Source organism: Ambystoma mexicanum, chromosome 8 (assembly GCF_040938575.1).
Source record: "Ambystoma mexicanum isolate Mex_15411 chromosome 8, UKY_AmexF1_1, whole genome shotgun sequence".
Taxonomy (NCBI): domain Eukaryota; kingdom Metazoa; phylum Chordata; class Amphibia; order Caudata; family Ambystomatidae; genus Ambystoma; species Ambystoma mexicanum.
This window is the reverse complement of record NC_090929.1, coordinates 303,652,337-303,665,890: the sequence shown is the minus strand read 5'-3', so window position 1 is coordinate 303,665,890 and position 13,554 is coordinate 303,652,337.

The window sequence follows — 13,554 nt, the reverse complement described above, 5'->3', positions numbered from 1 at the left end:
ACTGAGATGCAAGAAAGTCATAGGCCAGGCCCACTCTTGAAGAGAGCAAGGCAGAATGTGTCCAAGATCACACAGTTGAACAGTACTTTTAAAGAGTTGTTGCAAAGAGTTCAAAAAGGGTTGGCTCAAGTTTAGGAAAAGTTAGTTAGTAGGTCCCAGGTCACCCCAGGATAGAAAGTCAAGGATTTACGGGACACCTTGAACAGTCTGTTGCAAGGGAGACCAGGCGGGCTCAGTACCTGAAATGGTGAGAAAGCTCCAGCGGGGGCAGTTGTTCCTGGCAGCGGGTCCAAGTCAGTGCTTCGTCCAGGGGAAGAAGAGATCTCGACGTGGAGGAAAGCTGGAGGTTGTTGCACTGCCAGGGAAGAAACCAGCTGCGGAGTTTCCCGGTTAAAAGGTACTACCCTTTTATTCGTGGTAGTGGTGAAGCGTGGCTATCCGGCCGCCAGGGTGCTTGGCACGTGCAATTCGACCACGGGACGATCCAGGAAGGTGAAAAAGAGGGCGAACTGGTTATCCCCACCAGCTCAGAGGAAGAAGACTCTCCGGGATGAAGATCTTCTCTGTCGTTGGGAAGTGGTGAGACGGTTCAGCAGGGCTCCACCGGTGGTGTCGTCGTTGCAGGTTGGCACAGCTTCTCCCTCTTCGGATTCTTGGGTCCTGTGGCGACTTCTCCAGTTACAGTCCCCAAAGCCCTGCTTTTAAGCAGAAAACCCCCATTCATCAGTCCTAGCTGTCACTCAAACATGCTAAGTGGTGAGCCGGGCGGCTCACCACTGGGCCAATCACACAAGAGTGCGACTTGAGCTGCCGAGGCAACTCAGTCCAGGGTGCCTAAACCCCCCTCCCACACATCCTGTAGACCCAGACAGAGTGGCACCACTTTTGGAGGCTTCTGTGGAGAAGCCCACCAAAAAGTGGAACAAAGGGCTCGACTTGGGTTGGAGTTACAGAGGCAAACACAAATGCCATTTTAAAAATGAGTCCTGGCAAAAAGACCCAACCGGGGAATAAATATTAAATAAATAATCCGGCCGTATCATTAACATTGCACCAAAAAGTGGTGCGTTTAAAATGAATGGGAAAATCCCATAGCAAATATTCTGATGGAAAATTTTGCGTGGTAACCACTGCCACCAGCCAGAAACTCGACGAGGGGGGACTGCACAGTGCCCCCTCGAAAAACAGACCCAGGGTCAATCTAATTACCCCTACCAGTACTTCCACAATATGATGGTTGGTACTGGTTCTGTTCACAATTTAAGCCTAGTAAAGACTTTACATGTCCTGGGAGACAGTAGTCAGTCCCAGGGTCTGGAGTCTATGTTTGGGGGTCACTATGACACCCCTGTGTTACTGCACTGAGGGTGCTGTGTAACACACTTACCAAAAACCACATGAAACCCTATGTAGTAAAAGACCCCATAGCCAATAAAACACATTACAAAGTCAAAGGATATCTCAAATTATGTCTAAGAGTGGGAGAAAAAGAGTCTCACTCTTAGCAGGAGAAAAAAATAAACCCCAAAAAATCCAGCAAAGCTGCTGGGGGACTCACTAGGTTTGGGAAATTAGCCTTAACAGAGAATTCTCCCTAACAGCTACTTGAACTCAGTACACTACAAAGGGGTGCACCGCAGAGGTAGTATACAGTGCAGGTACAGCAGCACCAGAGAAACAGAACTTATATTGAAGGTTCCGCAGGACACGAGGGAAGAGCCTGCAGACGGTCACAGTATAAGCCCATTGCCTAGGGGCCCACGTATGAAGGACGGCCCCGGAGGCACTCGGAACACCACAGCTGATTGTAGGGGGGAAATGAGGGCTGTGAGAGGTGAGTGAGACTGGCAGTGTAATCTGAATGGAAAACAAATAAGGACGGCGCAAGGGCATCCCTGAGTGAGTCACACAACCCAAATCAGACAAGGGGACAACGCCCAAGATGAAACAGGGAAACGCAAGGCGGCAAGATGGCATCCAAAGCAAACAAACCGAAGGAAAAACAGCCACCAATAGACATTTTTGTCAAAGCGACCCAGGCAACAGGCGATACAAAGACCCCAGAGCGAAGCACACTGGGATTGACACCTCCGACACAGGACGATCACCAAATCCTGGCAGCTATCGCAGAAGTGAAGTCATCCTGGGGAGCTAAACTGGATGCCACTGTCGCGGAACTGAACACAGCGCTAGAATCCAAGATAGATGTCGTCAGCATGGACGTCAACCTCCTCAGGCAGGATGTTAAAGCGCTCTCCGAGCGCACAGGCGGGTTGCAGGAGGAGGTGGAAGAAAATAAGACCACCCGTACAACCAACGCAAAGGAAGTCTTTACATTGCAGCAACAAGTACGTAACCTGGAGAACAGAGTGGAGGAAGTGGAAGGACGCACACGCAGAAATAACGTCCGCATTGTGGGATTGCCGGAAGGAGCCGAGAATCCAGAGCCGACAAATTACATAGAAAACATAATGCTGCAAGAAATAGGTGCTGGAGAGCTCACTCAGGGGTTCACCGTAGAGAGGGTGCACAGAGCCCAGACTAGGAAGCTGCCACCGGGGGCCCCTCCGTGGCCAATCATCACCAAGATACTGAATTATAAAGACCGGGAGAAAATCCTGGAGCACTTCCGGAAAGGCGGAACTATATGTAGAGCATCAGCGAACATCATGGCGTATCCGGATTACACTTTCCTGGTACAGAGGCAACATCTGAGCTACATGTCGGTGAAAAGAAGGCTGCGCAAGTCCGGATTTAGGTATATGTTGTTGTACCCCAAAAAGCTGAAGGTACTGCATAAGGATAAAGCATGATTTTTTGACACTCCGGAGTTATTAACAACATGGTTGGACGCGATGAACAGTCCCGCAGATGCGGATGACCAGGCAGACAAGAGACAGGAGAAGTCAGTGAGTACTCCGGTGATGCTGGACCAGCAGACAGTGGGGCCGCTGATACACTCTACAGCCATATGACAAGATTAAAATTTAATGCAGCTGTGCTGAGAATTGACTTTGGATCTTGAATATAACACTGTATATAACGAGACTAAAAAGAGAGGTCATGGTGGGACGGTGAAGGAAGTAAACTGAGTGGTAAAATGCTAGCTTAATACAGGAGATACAGGAACTGCATTAGAGCAGCAGCACCGAGAGACACACTATCACCCCCATAGGTAGTTTAGAAGAGATACTGTTAGAACAGTATCCCCCCTGCTCCGAGTATCAGTATTACCTGGAAAGGGCTAGATGCGGGATAACCTGAGATCCAGGGATGGAGCTGAGCGACAAATGGGGTTGGGTGGGAAGGGAGTTGGGGTGGGAGTTGGAATAGTTCACGTTGGGGGGGCGGAAGGGACTGGGGGAGTAGTAGAGGGGAGGGGAGAGGGAGTTTGGGGAGTATGGAAAGGATGAGCCTACAACTTCAAACCACTGTGTACGAAGAGGAGGAGAGGGGAGGAAGTGGGCGGAGTAGGGTACGGATGAGATGGGAGACCTGAAGATAGTGACCTGGAATGTCACGGGACTCAATAGTTATCTGAAACGAAACAAGGTCATGATGTACCTGAAGAGGCAGAAAATATATATTGCTTTGCTACAGGAAACTCACTTGACCAGGGATAAACAAGAGGTAGTGGTGAGGAAGTGGAAAGGGACCACCATAGGAGCAACATATTCGGCATACGCCAGAGGGATTATAACATGGATAGCACCACATGTCTCGTTTAAGCGATTACAGTCCACCATAGAGTCTGATGGGAGGCTGTTGTTAATAAGAGGGTTAGTAGAAAGCAGAGAGGTGAGCATCATTAACGCGTATGCCCCGAATCAGGACGTCACTAGCTATTTCAAGAGCCTATACGGCAAGATTAGCCTGTATACCGAGGGAGCAGTTATATGGGCAGTGGACTTCAACTGCACACTGGAACCCAAGCTTGACAGATCGGATGGGAAAATTGAGAGGCCTACACCAGTAGCTAAGGCAGTGAGGGCCCTGTTGTGTGATTTCCGATTGGTGGATGTGTGGAGAATACACCACCCTCAGAACAGAGAATACTTTCATTACTCTGCCCCACAAAACCTACACACTAGATTAGATTAAATATTTGTTGTCTCAGGGTTGATGGGAGAAATGACGAAGGTGGAATACAAAGCAGTTGTCCTCTCAGACCACGCGCCGTTGATAGCAATGTGGCAATACTTACCTGCTAGGGCGAGAATCCTGACATGGAGACTCAGAGCCGAAGCACTGAAAGATACTGGGGGTCATTACGACTTTGGAGGCAGCAAAGCTGCCTCCAAAATCGTGTCTGGGTCCGGGTAGTCGGACTGGGGACTTACTGGGTCATTCCAACCTTGGAGGACCCACTAAATCCCCATTCTGAAAACCATTCCCCATTCCCATTCGAGCCCCCATAGGGCTCAATGGGAATGGGGAAGGAACTAATAACGGGCCGGCAAATAGCGGGCCCGTTATTAGCTCCCTGGTCCCTTAGCGGCTCCCACTAAAGGCGGCTGGTAAAACCAGCCGGCCTTAGTGGGACCCGCTAAGGGACCTCGGAATGCGGCAGTAAGGGGTTAACGGCACTGGCATCCTTACCAGTGCCGTTAACCCCTTACCGCCAGCCTCATAATGAGGCCCACTGTGTTTAAGGAAGACCTGAGAAAAGAAATACGAGAGTTTTTCTAACACAACACCGGGAGTGTAGAATCGGCTGGTACACTGTGGGAGGCATTCAAGGTGGTGGTGAGGGAGGCGGAAATATCCAAATCTAAAGGCCTGCAAGGCGGGATAATACAGGAATTGCACAATGCAAAGAAGAGAATGGAGACCATAATGCGGGAGGGTGGGCGTTCCCTAGAGGAGGCTGATACCATAAGCCAACTACAAGACTGCAGGAATCACTGGGATAGACTATGCAACCTGAACTATAAAAAATACGTAGAAAGGCAGCACGCAGAAGGAGATAAGCCAGGCAAATTGTTAGCATGGCTGTATAAGAGCGAGAACCCCAGACAAGCAATTAGAGTGGTACATGGGGACGATGGGGAATGGATGTTTTCTGGAGTACTATCAGCAATTGTACAAGAAGGTTACTGAGGCGGAGGAAATTGATGGTATAGAAACACTGACAGAAATGAATCTTCCCAAACTTGAGGCAGCGGGAAAGGGAGAACTTAGAGGCCCCAATAACATTAGAAGAATTAGAGGAAGTGATAAAATTACTACCCACTAATAAAGCCCCGGGGACGGATGGATTTACAAGTGAATTCTACAAAACATACAGGGCAGATCTGCTCCCCCCGATGCTAGCAATGTTGAACAAGGCGTTTGATAGAGAGACGCTGCCAGAGTCCCTCAGGAAAGCGATCCTCATTCCGCTCCTGAAACCTAATAAACTGAACACAGACTGCAGGTCATATAGACCACTGTCACTGCTTAACCAAGATAGTAAGATACTCACAGCAGTGATGGCTAACAAGCTGAGATCAGATATTAATAAACATATACATCCTGACCAGACGGGGTATGTTCCGCGCAGGAGTATATCCGATAATCTTAGGAGGCTCCACCATGTTATAGAACAGATGGAAGGGGGCTCCCAGGAGGTGGCAATAATTTCATTGGATGCAGTGAAGGCCTTCGACTCAGTCAAATGGCCATGGTTGATGGCTGACCTGAAAGAATATGGGATTAGGCCCACATATTTTAAGTGGGTCCAACTTTTGTATAGCAGGCCATTGGCTCGAGTGAGAACGGGAGCAACCATCTCGAACGGTGTCAACTTGGTAGGGGCACTAGACAGGGATGTCCATGATCCCTGATGCTGTTTATTTTAGCACTTGAACTCCTGGCGATATACTTGAGGCAGGCATATGGAGAAGTGGGGATTAGCACGAAGGGAGGGCAACATCTGATATCGTTGTATGCAGATGACATGCTGCTGTACTTGAGGTATCCCAAGGAGAACCTACAGTATATTTTGGAAGTTATGGAGCGATATGCGGTGCTGTCTGGCATAAGCAAACCCCAATAAATTGTGTATATTTTCCCCTGGTAGGTATGTGGGGATACCAAGAGATAAATTGACGGTACTACAGATAGAATGGGAAAGTAAGACTTTCAGATAGATGTATACCATAATGTGGAGGCTGAACATAAACAAAATACAGAGAATGCAGTGACTAAAATTGGAAATTGCATGGAGTTCTGGGCCAAGCTCCCTTTGACCATTATGGGGAAGGTGGCACTGTTGAAGATGGTGGTATTGCCCAGGCTACTACACTACTTTGTGAATATACCATACATGATACCCAAACGATTATTTGCCAAGGTCCAGAGTATGTGTAGGGGGTTCATATGGCATAATTCCAGGAATAGGATAGCATTATGGAAACTACAGAATCCGTACGAACAGGGAGGCATAAGGCTGCCCAATTCTGAAGTATACTGTCTAGCTAGCCAACTACAATACAATGCAAGGTGGCTATCAGGAGACCATACGCCGGAGTCTAGACTGTTGGGGTCGGGGTGTGCTCCTTTTTTTCTGAATGAATGGATATGGCTGCCAATATCGCAACGGGTCAATGAGACAAGGATGTTAGAAATGGTTTGGAAGGTGTGGCGGAGAGCCTGCCAGGTCATGAAGAACCCCCTCCAGTGCTCCCCACAGAGGCCGTTACTCACACTGAATGGGGTAGACGAGCAGATGAGAAGGATAGTAAGGAAGCTCTGGGAACCGATGGGTATAGCATCCCTTGGGGATGTTTGGCAAGACGGGAAGGCGGTGGAGTTTGATACACTGGTGGAAGACACGGGTTTGCACGGGGGACAATACATCACGTACACTAGGCAGATGAGGATGATAAGAGAAACATGGTTAGAGTCAGTGTTGACCCGATAGCCCGATACGGCCATAGAAACATTTTATGATATGTCAGATGGGGGGTCATGAGGTCTCCCGAATATGTGAACTGTTGATGTCGAGGGTCAGGAAAGAGGTCACCCAGTTGAGGCAAGATTGGGAGGAGGAAGCCGGGAAACCAATGGGGGACGGGTTGTGGGTGAGGGTACAAAGGTACAACAGGAAAGTGTCAAGGAATGTGAGATTGCAACAAATTCAGCAATATGTTACCCTAGAGCATACATGACCCCTAAGAAGATAGCTAAGTTCAAGAATGTGGGTATACAATCTTGCCCTAAATGTGGAGAGGTGAATGTAGGTTTGCTACATATGTTCTGGGCATGCCCTGAAATAAGGAGATTCTGGGGGGAGGTAGCCCACCGCATGGCGGCGAAGGAGATAAATCTGGATGTGGACTCCCTGTGGGCGTGCATGGTAGGGGTTTTTCCCTGAATCTCAAACACAGGAGTAAACTTAAAGACCTGGCATACATACCAGCTAAGCGTAGAAAAGGTATGAGCTGGTAAGCAAGTAGAAGACCAAGAGTGGAAGTCTGGTGGTACGATCTTCAAAAGTGGGCAGACACTGAAACTGTGGTGTGGAGTGAAGCAGTTAACAGGGGTGAAGAGGAAGAAGCATATACGTTGATAGCCTGGAGGCAATTAGTAGCTACACTGTCAGGGTTGGATCAAGCAAGCCTGGAGGATTCAGAGGCAGCAGGGGGAGGAGCGCCCTTAGTAGTGGTGGAGGATGGTGGGGTTGAGAAGTAGGCTTGGGAGGGGGTTGAGGGTAGAAGGGGGGGTGGAGAAAACAACATAAAAATATACTTAAGAATTGAAATGGATAGTTGCTGTTACATTTTAAGTTTTTCAAGTTGGAATCAATAAAACTGTTTTAAAAACATATAAAAGAAAATAAAAAAAATCTCTGTTGCAGGAGCGGCAAAGCATCCTGGAACCGACTCGACGATGTCGTGCATCAAGATCATGTCAAGTGCCAGGTACATTGTGGTTCTGTCCCCCTGGTCCTTCTCCGAAGGTCCTAAGTGACATTTGCGACCCCTTGCTCCTTTGGTGCTGAAAACAAATAACCTTGAACAGTTAAGACTGATTGCTTTACCGACTACCCTCCTGTCAGTATCCAGAGTGCATCCCTTTCTTTCGTGAAACTGTCTTCTGTTTTCCTTTACAGGGTGGCTTGTATTTTTAGTGTGCTAGAACGGTCTGTTGTAATAATAATAAAGTAGATATTGTTATGCAACCTTGACTGGACATTCCCTTTTATCATTGGGTAATAACTGTAATTTTGTTGCGTTGCAACGAACCAACGATCCACAGCCTTGCGGAGATGAGCCTGCCTTTCCGTCCACTTTACCAAACTTGGACAAGGAGTTTTATAATTGACTTGTTTCCAATCTGTTTGGATCCCTTCTGGTGTACTAGAGGTGTGCGGATGATTGATGGTTTAGAAAACGATATTGATCCCTGGACCACTGGTTCCCCGGAAGTTGATTCATCACAATTGACAATTAGTGAAAAGGGACCCTGCTGTGAGGAGGGGGCAGTAACCGAAGTAACCCACTGCCCCTCACCTGAACGCAGCCTTACCTGTCACGTTGTGTCAGTGAGCCAGAATTTCAGGTTTGGTGAAAGACGATGGTGTATGTGTATGGACGAATCCCCTGATCCACTTGATCAAGTTAATGCTGGAAAGGAGGACCAGATTGTGCAGTGAGAGCGTGGCTGTGGGAAATAAAGAAACAGGCCTTCCTGAGCAGTGGTGTCGCCAGAAATCAAATTTAGGAGGGGCACAGAGGGGGCCAAAGATAAAAGTAGGGGTGGCCACAGACAAAAGTGAGGCGGCCGCCTATGAAAGGTCATGTGCGACGTCACAAGCACTCCTGCAGAGAGGCTTTTGTGCACACTAACTACCCACACCCCCCACTGCACCTCCCATCCCATCAGAATGCAGGCACGAAACCATTCAGTGACTAATGGCCTATCATTTAGCGGTTTCATGTGCTACATTCTGATGGGAGGGGCTGCAAGCTGCTCTGCACACTATGGAGGTCGCTGTGCAGAAGCAGGGCAGGGACACCCGAGAAGTGGCTTGTGCTCACTGATGCCAGAATGCATACCAAGATCACAGCTGGCTTTGAGATAAAAGGAGAGCGTTTGCCGTGTGATATGCAGACATTTGCCTTAGTGAGTGTCACAAATAACACCACGAACAGAGAACACGGTCACTGCCCGCCTTAGGTAGGGAGGAACAAGGGGGGGCAAGGATTTCAGGGGGGGGAGCACGCCCCCACCCCTAGCCCTCCCCTTACCACCCCACTGTTGAAGGGGTTGCCTGACGCACTGGTGACGAGAATATTTCTGACTGGCCATGCCCAGAGGTGTTCCACGTGGCACCTCCAAAGGGAAATGCAGAATGTTTTCGATTGCGGGAGCTCATCTCACTGCAGCGTCAATTGGAGATGGGTGACCGGGGAGCCTTGCGCTCTGTGTTTACTAAGCTTCAACAGTGCGTACTCATGCATTGTTTTTAGTTGTACTATGCACTTTTTCTGCCTTTTGGAGGGTGTTTTGGTAGGAGTGTTTGTGAACACAACTTTATTATGAACATATTGTAGTTGTGTATTAGCTAGTTGTGATATAGGGTGCACTAACGTAGGCTGCTTTAGCTGGGTTGTGTAGGTACTCTGAACCTATCATGCGTGGTTATGAGACGTTGCAGTGAGAGGTGTATGTGTTCTTGGAGCTTGAATTACTTTCTTAGTGTTCCTTGTATTTCATACAATTGTAGGGGAAGTGATTAAGTAATAGCCTCTGCCGGCCTTTTTGTCAGCATGTGTGCAGGGGGGAGGAAGGGTGTACACAGTGAGTGGTGCCACATCTTCCTCATGTGTCAAGGAGTTTGTTGTTTATCCCCCATTTTGTTTTACGGGCCGTGGTAGTAGGTACGCGAGTGTTAAGTAATTTTCTGTCAGTTGGGGTTTTATGATAACTTTAGGTTTTATTGGAAGCTGTAGTTTATTTCTTCCCTGTCGGAAATAGTGTTTTTGATTTAGTTGTATGTTTGGCCCTGTGTTACAAACAAGCCGAGGGTGTGTGAGGACAGCCGAGTATAGGTGTAGAAATGTCCTGTCTGTTCAGGGAATGTGCTATTTTGTGTTCAATTGAAAGTTGTGGTGCCTAAGTTCTTGACTTGTTGGAAGTTAGTGTTTCTGACCAAATTATGTTGTTGACCCTGTGTTCCAAACACACTGAGGTCGCTTGAGGCCCCGTATGTAGAGGGGTAGTAACAACCTGTCTGTTCAGGTCAAAGTGATATTTTAAGTTAATTGGAAGTTATGGCGTAGCAATGGCCTTCGGTTGCGTGCAATTTGACGATATGTGGGAATTTTTTCACCTCGTTTTCATAAAGGTGTTGAGGGTTCAGCTCTCGGCAACCGCCGCTGTCCTCCTTTGACCCTCTCCCACACATGCCTCGTTTGTATACATTTTGTGGCTCAGAGAGATTTTTGGGTGACTCTTGCCAGTTCCCTTTTACCAATCCATTGTTACTTTTCCACCTCTTATTTTGTGGTTGGTGTAATATGGGGCGTGTTGCCCCACTCTTTAGTGGCCCGTTTCCACCATTCTTCTGTTCAGTCATCATGAGGGATGGTGGTTTGTTTTCTCCTTGTTGTGAGCCCAGTTGTTTTTTTAATCATATGGCAATACTTACAGATTGGTCTCTTTAGCATCTGTGGGTGTCATAGGTTGTGGCTTTTCGTCGTGGTTTTATGGCTATGCCTTTGTGGGTTTTGGCCATCTGGACACTACCATTTTCCACCTGTCTGCTCAGGTGTCCTACCTTTCTCTATTCTGTTGTTAAGGGGCATATGTGTCTATGGACCAGTTGGTCGGGGTTAGAGCCTCCCCCATCACTTCAGGTCATCCTGAACCCAGTATGTTCGTAATTGGCTGTGCCCATTTAGTCAGCCAGTAGTGCTTAGTTATTGAAGCGCTAATGACGATTTCAATTTGTTCTTTGCACTAAATAAACACTTATGATTATAATTATTACTATTATTATCTGAAATTCAGTGGCTCTCCTGTAATTTGGGGAGGGTTTACGGTGGCATTGCACAGATGCTGCATGGTGTAAATAAACAGATCTCATTCAAACACGAGTACTGATTGTAGTGGCATGGTCACGTTATGCCTGTGCCAGAGTGACGCAACTCCGTTGTGGGTAATAAAAGGGGATTCACGCGCATGCGCTCCAGACTGCAGGCTGATCCCAGACGGAATACCTGTGTGAGTGTTGGTCTATGGGGGGATCCGGGGGCTACCATGGTGCAAGGCCATGTGGCCTTATAACAATGGCGATGAGGACGTTGCTCATATGTACCCACGTGTTGGATCAGCTGGGCTGAGGGAGCAGCTGTATCAGCACATGAGGGGAAGGCGAGTCACGCCCTGTAACGCCAGCAAGAAAAAGGTTGCAGATTCCCAGCCAGGGAAGTGCACGTGCGCCTCTGGAGCAATTGTTGGAGCACTTGAGAGTGCCCATTTTCAAAAACAAAATAAAAGAGAATTTTATTTTCTCTACTCCCCCGACATGCAATGGGAGTTTTGTGATTTTTTCTTTGTCCTCTCCTCCTGAAATTTTGAATGTTTCACACCTGCTGTTTGGTCTAAAGAGACACTCTTACGCAGATCCCTTAGGTGGTCACACTGTGTTTGCGGCCCTCTGTTCACTGGGGTGTGCCTGTGCGCACGGTGTGATGTTGCTGAGTGGGGTGCTGTGCCAGCATGGCGAATGACTAGGTGGCAGGCACAGGTGCTCCGGCAGTGGATCCCATGCCAGAATTTTATGTATCTGGGAGCCAGCGGTTCTGGCCCCAGGTGGAACTTGTGGTTGAAGCACCTGGAGATGTACTTCGTTATTGGTTGGGGAGGTGAATGACCAGTCAAAGAAATTGACCCTTCTGTATGCTGCGTGACCAGCGGTTTTGAACATTTTTGAGACATTGCGACCTGTGGATGACTCCTACGGGGCACAAAGGACTCTCCGAAAGACCATTTAATTCTGTTGTTGAACGTGGATTATGAGAGGTTCGTAATGTGCGCAGCCAAACAGAGGGACGATGAGTCGCTGGATTCCTTCCACGACAGACTGAAGCAGCTGGCACCCACGTGTGCTTGGAACAATGAGGAGGGGATGGTACCCAACCAGTTGATTCAGGGGTGTGCCTCAGGAATGTGGGGCAGTTGATCAATTTGTGTGCATGTGCAAAGCCCCGGGGCCAGTAGTCACACCAAGAGGCCCTGCCAAGATAGGCAATTCTGCTCAGAGACGCTGCCCGAGGTTGGCATATGTGGATCAGGATTAGGACCAGCCGAACCACGAACCTGACCCAGATGATGAGGAGGAAAACATGTTCTTCATCTCCAGTCTCATTGACCTCAAGTGCAAGAAGAGGCAACCGAGATGTGCTTTGTTTGTTGATGGATGTGAGATCCCAGTACTGATAGACACCGGGGCATCCGTGAGTGTAATGGCCGTGGAACATTATGAGGCGTTGCCAGGCCCGCCAGCTCAGGCCGGGCGAAAGTGAGAATCTTCACCTTCGGTGGTAAACAGCCGCTGCCATTGAAAGGGGCGTTTGTCTCGAGAGTGGGTCATGGGCCGAACACCATCAAGGTGAGATTTCTCATCCCCGATGTCAGCAAGGACACTCTGCTGAGCTGTGCCGGGGCCCACACGATTGTCAGCTTCATATATGGGGTCTACGTAGAAGACATTCATGCGGTGCTGTGGAAGTTCAAAGAGGTGTTTGTGGGCATAGGAAAACTGGAAGGGGAGCCAGTGAAACTGAATATTGATGATTCCATCTGCCTGGTGGCCCTTAAGCGCAGGGGGGTCCCATTTCATATAAGGCACCAGGTGGACAAGGAGATACAGCACCTGGTGGAGATGGACATCATTGAGACAGTAGATGGGCCGACCCTCTGGGTGTCACCGATAGTGGTGTCATGGAAGCCAAAACAGCCGGAGTCAGTTCGGATCTGTGTAGAGATGCGTCTGCCCAACAAGGCTATCAAATCGGAAAGGCACCTCACGTCCACACTGGATGACATCACTGCAGAATTGCAAAGAGCAAGGTTTTTCTCCAAACTGGACCTGAGGGTGGGCTATCACCAGGTGGTCCCGCACCCTGATTCTCAGTACATTACAACCTTCACAACTCAGAAGGGCTTATATCTAGTTATAGGCGAGTCAGTTTTGGCGTATCTTCAGCTGCAGAAGTTTTCCAGAACATTATACGTGGAGTGCAGGCCAAACTAGCCAGGTTATTAACGTCAGTGTTGAGATTTTCAGCCTGATTCATGGAATTATTTCTGTGAAAAACGCAGATTTGCGCACTTTTCTGCCCGAAAATCCCTGTTTGAAGTATGGGGATTTTTGGGCAGAAAGGCGCGCAAATCTGCGTTTTTCAAGCAAATAATTCCATGAATCAGGCAGTTAGGTGTTCGCCAAAATCTTGAGAGGATCAGGTCACTCCAAAAAAAGAAATATGAATTCTTCAAGGAAAAGATTAAATTCTTCGGGTTTGTGGTTCAGCAGGAATGTGTGTTGCCGGATCCCAGAAAAGT